Genomic DNA, 13,443 nt, shown 5'->3' with positions numbered 1-13,443 from the left:
TCTTCCTAGCTCCGGTCGCTTGCTCGGTCGATCTCTTCAAATCCTGTGGCTGACACTCTTGCTCCGGTTGCTCTCTCTTTTCCTCAGGTTGGTCTCCTTCTCTCTTTGGCTTCCTTTAATTGTTATAGTGCGCATTTCCCCTTTGTGTTTGAAACTGTTCATCTTCATTTCCCTTTTTGCCTTTGTTGTGATTGTGTGTGTCTTCCGCCCGTACTTTCGATGTCGTCTCTAGATTCGCCACCTCCTCCCTCCTCCTTACACCGCGCCTTGCCCCGACTTTTGACGGACCGAGGCCCCTCTACCTCGGGCAAGCCTTTACCCTTCCGCCACCACCACCGTAGTCGTAGACCTAATCTTGAGGCTGTTAAAGCGGCCTACGGGATACCCGCTGACGTCATTTTAGAGCACGTGCCTGACTTAACTTATTACCCACATTTGGTCCCCCACAAGCCAGGGTGTCTCGTGGCCACGGTCGGCCAGATTGTCGCCGGCCTTCGATTGCCTCTCACTTTCGTCTTGATGTCGAGGTGTGCAATCATTTTAACATCCCCATGCCAAGGTATTGGCAACCACGGAGGGTCATGTATGCCGCGAACCACTACAACCGCTCGGAAGTACCTCGGATAACGGTTCGCGACATGGCCGCCCACTTCTACCTCAAGAAGAGTACCAAGGAAGTCAGTGTGGGCTATCACTCATTCTGCCTCCGCCCTAAAAAATAGCACTTTATCCTTCGCATCACTTCCTCCGACAAATTGTGGCACCATTACCCTCTCTATATATCCGGGAAATTGCTCTCCGTGGATCTTCCACCTGAGTTGAACCTCCGTCACCTGGCTTTCCTCCCCAGTGGTGAGTCCCGCTCTTTATCTATCCCCATTGAACTATGTCTTTCGGCAATAATCCAACTTGTTGTTTTGTCTTTTTCAGGTTGGCGGCCCGACTCGATATCGCGACCCTACGACAACATCTTTTCCACAACATTCCAGAAGATTCGTGATTTGGGCGCGGCTCAGTCCGTGATACTCGGCATTGACCCTGCCACCGCTACTCCCCTACTCTCTGATCCTGAGCTGGCATCCATAGGAAAATATAGCGCCCCATTCTTCCGTCCCCTCCCCTAAAGAAAAAGCCCCGTGTCACTTCCCCCCCTCAGAAAAAGCGCGCCGCCTGGCCTCTTTCACACCGCGAACCCCCACCGCTTTCGCCCGTACCGCTCATAGCTCCGCAGCCCCCACTCCGTACCGCTCTCTGAAGACTTGGGAAGACCAATACTCCCCATCTCATTCCTCTTCCACCTCTTCTCCCCCTTCAAGCATGGGCGCTAACAAACGCAAACTCTTTGATAGCGACTCGGATGAGGACGTGGTCGCCGCTGCCCCCCAATCCACCATTGTTCCCCCACCTCCTCCCCCCGCCTCCAAACGTCCACGGCCATCCGACTCTGGAGAAGGCCCTCCATCTAAGGCCGCGACCCCACCTACCGCGCCTTCTCAAGTGGAACAACGTCCCGGGAAGGAGGTGGCGTCCCGCACCGACAAGGAGGCCGACGAGCCCATTCCTCTATTTTGCCCCTCCTTCAAGCTCCGGAACCGGCTCCACGGCATCAAGGATTACGCTTTGAAGAACCGGCGATGGCTTCTTCCCTGTTCTATGGGTCTCACCTCCCGGCAGATATGGCATCGCCCGAAGGTGGCTCCTTTGAGTCCCACCGGACTTCTTACACCGGGTGGGAGAAGGTACTACTTTCTTTACATTTGACCTCCTTCTTCTCTCTCTTTGAGTGTTCTGACTTTTGCTATCTCCTTCAGATGAGTTTGGATATATCCTTCATGATCCGCGGCCTATTTGGTGCCAGGGCCCGGATCGATGAACTTGATAAGGAGGTGGCCCTCCTAGCGAGAGAAAAGAACTTCGGCGCAGCGGACCTAGACAAGGTCGGGCCCAAGACTGGCGAGGACCCGCAGAGGCCGCCCCATCGGCGATATATGAGCGGCCGCCCTCGGTAGCGAGTCTCTCCAAGAAAAGCATGCTGCCGCTCTGGACTCCCTTTCTCAGAAGCACCAGGAAGCTCTTGCAGCAATCCATGCGCAGCATGAGGCCGACATGGACGAGCTCCGGGATATCTACCGGGCCCAGGCCGAGAAGAGGGTGGCCAAGAAGGTCAAGGAGGAGATTGACCGTCTCACCAAAGAAGGCCGCCTTCTTCAGGAAGCTCCCACCGCTGCTCCGCTATCGAGGCGTTGTGCGGTCACGGGGACTCGGCTTCGAAGGGAGGGGGCCCATTTGAGCGGGTAGCGAGGCTATAGACACGGCTGCGGACCTAATCATAGAAGAAGCCGCCGATTCGGTGATTCTGGAAAGTACTGTTCCTTGAATATAGCCTGTTTGTGCCCTGGCTAGGCGTCTCTTGATGCTATGTGTTGTCATACTCTTTCCGCTACTTGTTACTGTATTTTCGTTCCCACCAGTAGGGATGTACATATTATGTTTTTGCTCCTTTCTATCAGATTGTTTCCGTTCCTTGTATTTTCTGCTATCTGTGTGTGTATTTGCCCTTGTAAAAACTGGCCTCCGTTATCGCATCCCTCCCCGTCGGTTGGGGATGTTGGATTTGTCTGCCCCATGCCCCGATTGGAGCTCCGCGGCTCTCTCTACCTCTGGCAGGCACTCTGCCCGCGGCATGCGGAAGCCTCTTTGCTTCCGCTGCCCTAATCTCCCAGGGGTTCGCGGTGACTCCTCTCACCCCGGCCCTGAGAGACTTTACCCTAGGGGGGCAACTCCTTTTTGCCCCTCTAAGGTTTGGACCTCTCGTCCTTGGGGGGCTCATCCCCCCCCTTCCCTTCACTCTAAGGGGTAATGAAGACTCAAACAATAATAGTTCACCTCAAAAGTGCTACGGTTTTATATATGTACAAATAGCTCATGCAGTTTTCGGTCTCTCGTTACATTCACTTTCGTGAAATATTTTCAACAACCTTACATTCCCGGCTTATCCACGGCTGTTCCCTCCAAAGTTTGTAACTTGTAGGTGCGGTTCCCCTACCCGACCACCCGTAGGGCCCCTCCCACGTCGGGCCCAACTTCCCTCATCGGCTTTTTGGTGAGTCACTCTCCGAAGCACCTTGTCTCCCACCGCGAATCTCCTCACTCTCAGCTTTTTGCCGTACTGCCTCTGCAGGCGGCGGTGATATTCCTCCAATCTGATGCGCGCTGTGTCTCTCCTTTCCTCCTGCCGGTTCAAGTCTGCGGCCAAAATGCCCCGATTTGACTTATCCTCCTCCCCGGCCAGCGGTCCTAGTGGTCGCCGCCACCATCTCGGTTGGTATCACGGCCTCTACTCCATATGCCAATGCGAAAGGGGTCTCATCGGTGGATATTCGTGGGGTCGTCCGATAGGCCCAAAGCACCCGACTTAGTTCGTCGGCCCAGGACCCTTTCCTGCCCTCCAGTTTCCTCTTGAGATTGTTGAGTATGGTTTTGTTAGAGGACTCCGCTGCCCATTTCGGCCGAGGGGGTTGTATGGGGCTGAGAATCCCTGTTTGATGTGATACATTTGCGGAAACCCTAACCTTTGAACCAGCGAACTGGGTTCCATTATCCGCGATTATAGCATAGGGCAACCCAAAACGGCAAATGATGTTTTCCCACAAAAACTTGATCACATGCACCTCTTTAACCTGCTGCAGCGCTGCGGCTTCAATCCACTTTGTAAAGTAATCAGTCGCGACCAATAAGAACCTCCTCTTACCGCGGGCCATGGGCAGCGGTCCCACTATGTCGAGGGCCCACATCGCGAATGGCCATGGGCTAGACACACTGTGCAGCGGCTCTGCTGGGGCCCATATCAACTGAGAAAATCTCTGACACTTCTCGCATTTTTTGGAGAATTCCACAGCGTCTCTCTTCATGTGAGGCCAGAAGTAACCCTGCGTCAGCAAGCGGTGTACTGTCGTCCTGCCTGCCGAGTGGCTCCCGCAATCCCCTTCGTGTAACTCACTGAGCACCTCCCGAGCCAGTCCCGGCCCCAAGCATTTCAACAAAGGTCCCTTGAAATTCCTCCGATATAACTCTCCCCACTAAGGTGTATCTCCGGCCGCCGTCGTTTCCAACCTTCATCTCTCCCGGGATCAACATTCTCCGCTTCTGTCAAAGCGCTTGATGGGCAACATCCACCCTAAATTAAGCTCTCCGCGATTACTCATTACTCCCAGTTTGGTTCCCTCATTGGCAGTGCGTCGGTCTTCTCACCTCTATAGTCCTTCGCCCGGATCCGGCATGGCTGCGCCACATATGCGGGGCATCGGCGTATTGAGTTCTCTCCACGGTTCAAATGTACAAACCGAATCTCCGCGAACTTCGACGCTCTACCCCGGAGGACCTCCAAGTATCTCGCCATCCGGGGACACCGTGCCGCGAATCCGCCATTCGCTTGACACACCACCAAATTAGAATCGGAATACACAGTGAGTTCCTTCACCCCCAAGCCCTCTGCCATTCCCATGCCTGCGATTACCGCCTCATACTCTGCCTCGTTATTGGATGCCGCGAACCCCAATCTCATCGTCAGCTCTAGCCTGTTATTGTCCGGCGTAACCAATACTACTCCTATTATTCCATTGCGCATCGTAGGTGACAATTCGGCAAACACTCTCCAACCGTTACCTTCGTCCCATGGGTCCGCGCTATCAGGTTCCTTTGCTCCCTCGTTTTCCAACACCATATCCTCCCCCCAAGTAGGGTCCTGGGCGGGGAACTTCGGCGGGGCACGAGCTTTCTCCGCTGTCCTAAACCGATCTTTGGATCTCATATGCACTCAGCATCACGGCCCATTTCAACATTCTCCCTGATTTCTCTGCCCTCAGAGCCTGCTTAAGGGGCAAGTTCGTGACCACGATCATCGAGGTGTGCCGAAGTAGGGCTTTAGTTTGGGGGCGAAAATATCAAAGGCGGCTTCTCCACGCGACTATACCGGGTTTCCGCATCCAACATCGTCTTGCTCTGAAAGTACACCGGTCTTTCTATCTTATCCACTACTCTCGAACGAGGAACTGAGCTTTGCGTAATCTGTGACCCCTAGATACAGATACAATTTCTCTCCCTCTTCCGGTCGCGACAACAAGGGGATCTCCCCCAAATATCTTTTGAGCCCCTGGAATGCCTGTTCACACTCTGCCGTCCATGAGAAATCCGCGGAGTTCCTCAACAGTTGGTACATCGGTACAGCGCTGCCTGCATTTGTCAGACGACCGATATGAATCTATTGAGAGCCGCAACCCTTCCAGCCAACCGCTGCACCTCCTTTACTGTCTGCGGCGAGGGCATCTCTACCAATGACCTAATCTGCTCTGGGTTTGCCTCTATCCCTCGCCGCGTCACAATATACCCTAGAAATTTCCCTGTGGTCACTCCAAATGTACACTTCTCGGGGTTGAGCTTCAAATTGTGGGTCCGCAGTATTCGGAACGTCTCCTCCAACCCCTCCAAATGTTCCTGCTCCGTCATGCTCTTTTCCACCATATCATCGATGTACACCTCAATGCCTTTGCGAATTTTGCCCTCGAACATCTTCTCCGCCAGGCGCTGGAACGTGGCCCCTGCATTTTTCAACCCAAACGGCATTCTCGTGTAGCAGTAGGTGCCTCCTTCCACTACAAAGGAGGTCTTCTCCTGGTCCGGGCCATACATCGCCACCTGGTTGTACCCCATCGATGCGTCCATAAATGAGAACACGCTGAACCCCGCCGTCCTGTCTACCAACTTCGTCAACTTCAGCGGCATCGGATAAGCGTCCTTTGGGCACTCCAAATTCACGTCTGTGAAGTCAACACACACATCGACCTTGCCATTCTTCTTTGGGACGCGACAATGTTGGACAACCGGTCCGTGAATTCCACATCCCTTATAATTCCGCATTCTTTAACGACAACCTCTTCTCCAGTTCCTTCCGGCGTATTTGGGCCTCACACCCTCATCTTACGTCTCACTGGCCCGGCGTCCTCCCTCATGTAATGCGGGCGATGACAAGCGAAGTCTGGATCTAAACCCGGTGATATCCTCTATCCCCACGCAAAAGGCGTCTTTGTTTCTCACCAAGCATTGTATCGGTTTCTCCCTCCATTCCTCGGCTAAACTTCGACCCCTATCGGCGTGAACTTCTCTTCCTCCCCGCCCCGGGTTTTACCGTCTCTATCTCATCAAAGTTTTGGGGTCACCGCGGCTTGCTCCCCTCTTCCACGGCCCCCTTTATAATAATTCTTCTGGCGGCCCTCTTCTTGGGCTCGCCGGCTTATCCTCACGGTCAGCGGGACATCCTTTTGATTGTATTACGGTGACTATTTTTGGATGCCACCGATCTCCGCGGACCTCATATGTGCCCGTTGGGGTAGGGAATCGAATAACTTGATAGTATGCGTCGACCTTTGCCGCCTCATCTCATGTATCCATCTCCTTCCGGGATTGCGTTATCTTGGGGCTGGAATCGACCACCATAAACCTTGAGAACAACATCCTTTGGTCCCGCGGTTCTTGGCGGCAAGAGTTCCCCATAGGCTCGGTGGCGGCTCCCATTGAACCGTACAAGTTTGTCGCGGAGGTCTCGGTTGCCGGGTCGATTCCCATCTCCTCTAGAGCCCCCCTTGAACGGTAAATCCGCGCTATTGCGCCCGATCTACCGAAGAACCCTTTTGACCACATAATTACCCATCGCTCTTTGTAATGACCAACGCATCCTCATGCGGTGTGTCCACGGCTCGGAGGTCTGCCTTGGAGAATGTAATTGTCTCTTCCATTGTCTCCTCTCTGTATCTCTGTCCTCGGTGTGACTCGTTGACCTGCTGGATACTCGCGGTCCTTCTGACCTTGTCTCGGTGGGCATTATGGCTCAGTGCTTCCCCGCTGAAAATAACATTTATAGTTCCCAGTATTCGCCCGGCCGCTGCGCCCTGCTCCCTATTTTGAGGTTCACCCACAAATTCCCTCAGCATCCCCTTCTCCACCAATCTCTGGACTAACCATTTTAAGGCATAACAATCGTTGGTCTCGTGATTGCGCACCTGGTGATAGTCGCAGTATGGCTTGTTAGGCATTTCGGCCGGAATGGTTCGCGGCCCTTCATATCCTTGCACATTTTTTATCAACGGCAATATCTCACTCAGCGGTCTCGTCAGCGGGACGGTCTCCAATTCGTGGTATGGCTTCCTCTCCCTCTGTTCTCTTCGAACTATTTCCCTCCCTCTTTCCGGCCTCGACGATTGTCCGCGGTATCTCTCTTTGCCCCGGTCTTTTCCCCCAGTCTTACCGCGTTCCCTCTCTTTCTCCACTGCTGATACTGTCTTGCCTCCCCTCTTCGATTCCTTCTGCATGGTATCTTCGTACCTGATGTACTTTTCTACCCGCGGGTATAATTCGTGCAAGTTCAATCTCGTTCTTAGCCACCGGTGATGGACATTTGTTCGGTCGCGACCCCTTTCAAAGCGCTATTACCGCCGTTCTCTCGTCCAGATTCTCCACCTTTAAGGTCTCGGCCTTAAAGCGACACAGATACTCTCTGACCGACTCCGCGGATCTTTGTCTAACATTGAATAGGGCCGCGATGTCTACCACCCTCCTCTTCTGATGTATAAAATGGTCCACAAATGCCTGTTCTAGCTCTTGGAAATTCGTTATGCTCTTTGAGGGTAATCGATAGTACCCGTCGGAGGCCCCACCCTTAAAAGGCTAGCGGGAACATCATGCACCATGAACCATCATACCTCGCCTCTTGCAGAGGCATCTGCTTTATCTGAAGTGATGGATGTGATCTGCGGGTCCCCCGCCGTCATACCCTCGAACCTCGGCTGGTTGAAGCGTTTTGGTACCTCGGGACGTCCATATCGGCGTCCGCCCGAGGTTGCGATTCAAACCTGCCACCACCTGACTGGCCGCGCCCGTTTGGGCCCTTGTCTGTTGAAGATTCGCCTCTCTGTCGCTGTTAATCATTTGCTGGACCTGCTCCATTGTTAATCCGGTCACCGGATTGTCCACCAAGGTCGGTCCTTGCTCCTCCCCCTCCGCCTTTTCTCTCTCCGCTTCCTCTTCTGTCTCATCCCCAGATTCTTCCTCCCTTCTCTCTTTTTCTCTCCTCAGCTCCTCATTTTCCTCTCTCAGCCTCCCAATTTCTTCTCGCATGAGCCGCGCTTCCTCCTCCGCTCTTTCCTCCTCCCTTCCCTCTCCTTCTTCCACCGCCGCCTCGGCGTTTTGCTCGATGCCTCTCTCTCTTTCGGGGCCTACCCACCGCCTTCTTTGGTGCCATTTCTATCTTGTCTTCCCCACAGGCGGCGCCAAATGTTACAACACAAAATAGTAATGGCAAACTCTTCTTTAGACTACGGATTACAAACTGCTATCTTCCACTCTCCTCACAAGACTCTCTCTTTCTCACTCTTGGCCGCCTCCTCCTCTCTTCCTCTTCTTTTTTTCTTTCTTTTTCTTCACCCCTTTTCTTCTCTTCTCTTCTCTTTTATATCCCCTCTCCCTTTCATCTCAACCCTCCACCTGTCTTTTCATCTCCTGGTCCACTCCCCTCCATGTGTAGGGTTTCCGTACCGCGACCACGTTTCATCTCAACCCTCCACCTGTCTTTTCATCTCCTGGTCCACTCCTCTCCATGTGTAGGGTTTCCGTACCGCGACCACGTGCTGCCATCCCAATCTGGTGCAGCGCGGCCCTGTAGGTTACGCTAAGTCCGGCCCAAATCCCCATGCTATTTCAAGACGGTATCATGCCACTACACCCTAGACCTCAAAAAATTAATTAAAATCAATCAACTAGAGCTCAAGTAGTCACGCTCCTCCAGAAAAGAAAATGAAGTGCTTGGAAAAGAGGGAATACAATCTATGGTAGAAAGGGATTACAATTTAGTTTGGCCATTCAAGACTTATCGATGGAACAAATTTGTAACATCCTTACCATTGCAAATATGAAACACAATCTTGTCAAAACACCAAAACTAGATGAAGAATTCTCTGAGACCTCGAGATTATGTAAAGAACCACCACCCAACCATCACCATCCCAAATTAACACCTCTTGAAATCCAACCTCCATGCATAAAAAATCTACCAATTTCTGAGGACAGCACCCCGAATCCATTTCGAAGAAACCTCAAATTCACACTTAAGCCAATTGCCTTTGAGATCATTCATAATTTTCTAAACCTTCCCAGTAAAGAAACTTTGTCCAATATACAAACACAAAAGTCCATCATTTCAGTAGCTGAGAAACCTAGTATGTCCTATACCGCATCATTTGAGCCTCATGAAGGACATCTACTACCAATCTCTCATTCTTTTGGACTTTGACGGGTTATTGCATAAGTTACATGATGGGTTACACAAACATTCTCTTATCATTCAGCATCGTACATTCCAACTACATCATTTCATTCTATTTGGGGGTGTATGCTTTCATATGTTTTTTATAAAGAGCCCCAACTGTTTAGATTATTAGTATATAGCTAATAACATATCATCCATCATATGCATAATCTTGGGGAATCTGACTTAAAACGACCCCACATATAGTCTTGACTATAAAAGACACATCATGTTTTCTTGATGCATTCCATGGGAGTGCATCCTTAAGATAATTGGACCACTCCACTTGGAGTGTGTGGTCGTAAGTGCTACAACCTTAGTCCAAGTATATATCGCATATTCTTTGAAAAACATTTTTTACTCGTCGTTGGAGTAAGTGTGATCCTATGGAGCGAGTATACAATTTTCTTTTTCTTTCTTTTACATTTCTTTGTCAAAATAGTGGTTTTTCTCCGTTCTCATTATAGATACATCAATAATGATGTGATTTTCTAAAACCAAAAACAAGGGCAATGGATTCCACATAGACCAACCCTTAGAAGTATGCAATCTCCATTCTTCTAAGGGCGGTTTGAGGATCATTTATGTGTTACTAAGGGTCGCCCATTTCACCATGCACTTTCTATCTCAGCTTAAACCACATAGATACCAATTGTCCTTTGCTCACCAATATATCATCACTTCAACCAAAAGAAGTATGTGTTTTCAATGTACTAATACACCATGGAGGCGACACCCAAATCCACAAACCTGACCACCTCCAGGGTTCGTCAAACCACCAAATACATTCAGACAAGGACAATGTACCTACAACAATCAGAACAGAGCATCGGTTCTTATCCCATTTTAACCAGAACTACCAAAATCCACCAAAGAGACCTAATTCCACCACCCACTAGTGTCCAATCAGCTAAACCCTTCCATTATGTCTTGCATAGTAAACCCCCCCAACACACATAACTGAAGCCACAATCTGACTTGATTGGGTTCAATAAAGAGCCGAAGCGAAAGTTGCCTGAGATTACTTGTTATGATTTGTTTTCAAAAACTTAGCATTTAAAATCATAGCTTTTTGAGTACGAGTATCTTAAAATATCTTTCCATAGTTTTCAAAACTAGAGGATATAAAACTGAAAAGTATACACCCGGAGTAACCGAAATGATACCAGATCAACGTATAATTTTATCTACTTGTAAAAACCTCTATATGGTTATAGATACCTTTAGATTAAGAAAAACAATTATTCATAGTAGACATTAGAGGAGCAGGGATCGTATCTTTGTTCCCTTCATAGTAGATTGGCTCGAACGGAGGAAACGCTGAGGAGATCTCGTGATAGTCTTTTCTCATAGTCTTCCATATAGTATCGATTCTCTTGCCATAGAAATAATCCAAGAACAGTTGCTTGGAGCCTGCCTTTCGTTCTTCAATCCATTTGTTCCGGATCAGTATCCTCTGTTCTTCAGTGTAATCTGTGAGCCACCGTTGTCTTCGAGGATCGTTGAGATACAGATAGTGTTCTGCATCCAACTCTCTCTTCAATTCGATCATTTAAAAAAAAAAAAAAAAAAAACTTATTTACATACTTTACGTATGTGTCTGTATAGATAGTTGTTTACATACTTTACGTTTTGCATTTTTTTCCATCGTAGTGTAATCATAGTCATGCATGCATGTTAGATTTTCTACATTTCATATATGTTTTCAAAAATACAAAAACCCAAAAAGATTTTATAGTAGAATAAATATCCTTAGTATAATAAATCATGTATTTCTCGTTCTATATCAAACAACCCACGGCCCAAGCTTATTTGGGGGTTGCGTATTTTCATCATGAAGAACATAATACAGGTGTATCGCTGTTTTTGCTCATGTTTCTATGGTAATCTCTTTTCTTATCTCTCCATACTTTGAGGACAAAGCATACTTCTATTTAGGGGGTGCTATAGTAACATTTTGCAAAAAACTATGCATTTTCTATATAGTAGATATAATAGTATATTTCTTCCTTTCTAAATTTTTTTCGAAAAATACCAAAAATATTTTTCCGTTTAGTATTAAAAAGTCTTGTTTCCTTTTTCTATGATGAATAAAAAGTTTAGAAGTCTCATTTTAGCAATAGAGTACGTAAGGACTTGTTCTACGTACTTAAACTAATATACGTACAATAGTTTCTGCATCTTTTCATGAGTGACATGCATCACCATTTGTGTGTATATAGCAGTGAGTTTCCGAAGCCAAGGTTAGAACAATTAAGTTGCATATCCTGTGAGAATCTAGACAAAAGCCTCATCTGAATGCTTATTGAGTGATGACATAAAAGATGTCCGGATAAAAAGACCACACGTCCACTTGCTTGATCACCACGCCATATCCTATGAGGGAATTTAGGCCATTTTTGGATCGATATAGCCAAATAAACGTTAAAACCCCAAAAAGATAGTTTTCCTCTAGTTACCCCTTTTGAGCCTTCACCCTTTCTAAAACCTTTTTATTCTTCACTAATAATTCCTAACCCATCACAACACACAGTAAAAAGTTTACCCAGCTGATGAGTTGAGAACTGGATGGTTATCAGAAAAAGATAAGAGAAGACCTTGTACAAAAACAGAACAGTTATTTGCTTCAAAAAGAAAAAGAAAAGAAAAGAAAGACCATCAAAAATCAAAACTCCAAAAATCCAAAGGAGTAAAAAATCGAATCTCCCAAAATAACAAAATCAAATGAGACGATATCAAAAACAAAAAGAATCAAAAGCAAAGTTATAACTCCCCAAATTCAAAACCATATGGAGTCACAAAGCCAAAGGGCTAAAAGAATGTATCACGATTTGGTAGCAAAAAGACAAAACGAGGTTCTTCTCTGGTTACAAGTATCTTGAAGACCCAGTTCTCGACTTATCAAATTTTGTTTTTCCCTTCCTTTTTTCTTTCTAAACCATCACCCTAGCCCCGTAACTCCTAATAAAAGACCTCTAGCTCGATTAGGAATAGGATGGTGTGATAGTAAGTAGCAAGCATGATCAATCGACCGCAGTTTCTGTGGACATCATTTGAATATGCGAGGAATATAAGCGCCCGCTGCACTTGAGAGAACGAACCATGAGTTAATCTATCAGAGAGTTGTGATTACAACACACTACTGTGAGGATAAACCATAAAAACTCAACTAGATTACTTTAACTTTATTCTTACGGTATCAATTATTTATTTCCTACTCTCACATATATATTCATGTAATATATAGACTACGGAAGCATTCCACCACTACAAAAGAAACGACTTTACCCGACTGATAATGACTGTCGCCAAAGGTATTACCCGATAGACCAAAACTGTCACACGACTGTCGGAAAATGCTCGGTTGGCATAGGCTTCTGACAGTTATTAATGGTCAGAACAAGCCGTCGGGTTTGATGATCTTTGCCGACGGCTATTCCCACTGCCTTGGACCGTCGGGTATGCCTGCGGTTGTGAACCGTCGGATATGGACTGCTGTTGTGAACCGTCGGATAAACCTGCTGTCACTAGCCGTCGGATTGGACAAGTGTTATAGGCCATCGGGTAGGTCAGGTGCTAGTGACCATTGGGTATTCCAACAGTTGTTGCTGCTGTTAATGACTGTCGGGTATTGCTTCTACGCAACAGCCTTTGTCCGTTGGATATTAGTTTTGTTTATTAAAAAAAAAATATTGGCAAAAAAAAAAAAAAGATTCTTTCAGGTATCCCAACATCACAATTATTACAAAAAAAAAACTCTTCAAATAATCCATCCCAACATCACAAATATTACAAAAGAAGCATCTCCAAATAATCCCAAAAGCCACACTTGGTATCAAACTTGATAAGCATTTCTTAGTACTGCGTGAATGTTGAATGTCATCTCAAGTATCCCTGATACCAAATCAATATAGAATATACTCAGTAATGTATATCTCAAGTTATACTTCGCTTAAATTAATAATGTACTTGGGATCTTCAAAAATCATTCAGTGATCACATCACTTCATGCACAATTATGTATAACCATGTGGCAATGCATCTTAAGTGTACCAAATGATCATATATATGCACAAAATGACAAGTAT

This window comes from Coptis chinensis, chromosome 1, assembly GCF_015680905.1.
Source record: "Coptis chinensis isolate HL-2020 chromosome 1, ASM1568090v1, whole genome shotgun sequence".
Taxonomy (NCBI): domain Eukaryota; kingdom Viridiplantae; phylum Streptophyta; class Magnoliopsida; order Ranunculales; family Ranunculaceae; genus Coptis; species Coptis chinensis.
This window is presented reverse-complemented; position numbering follows the sequence as displayed.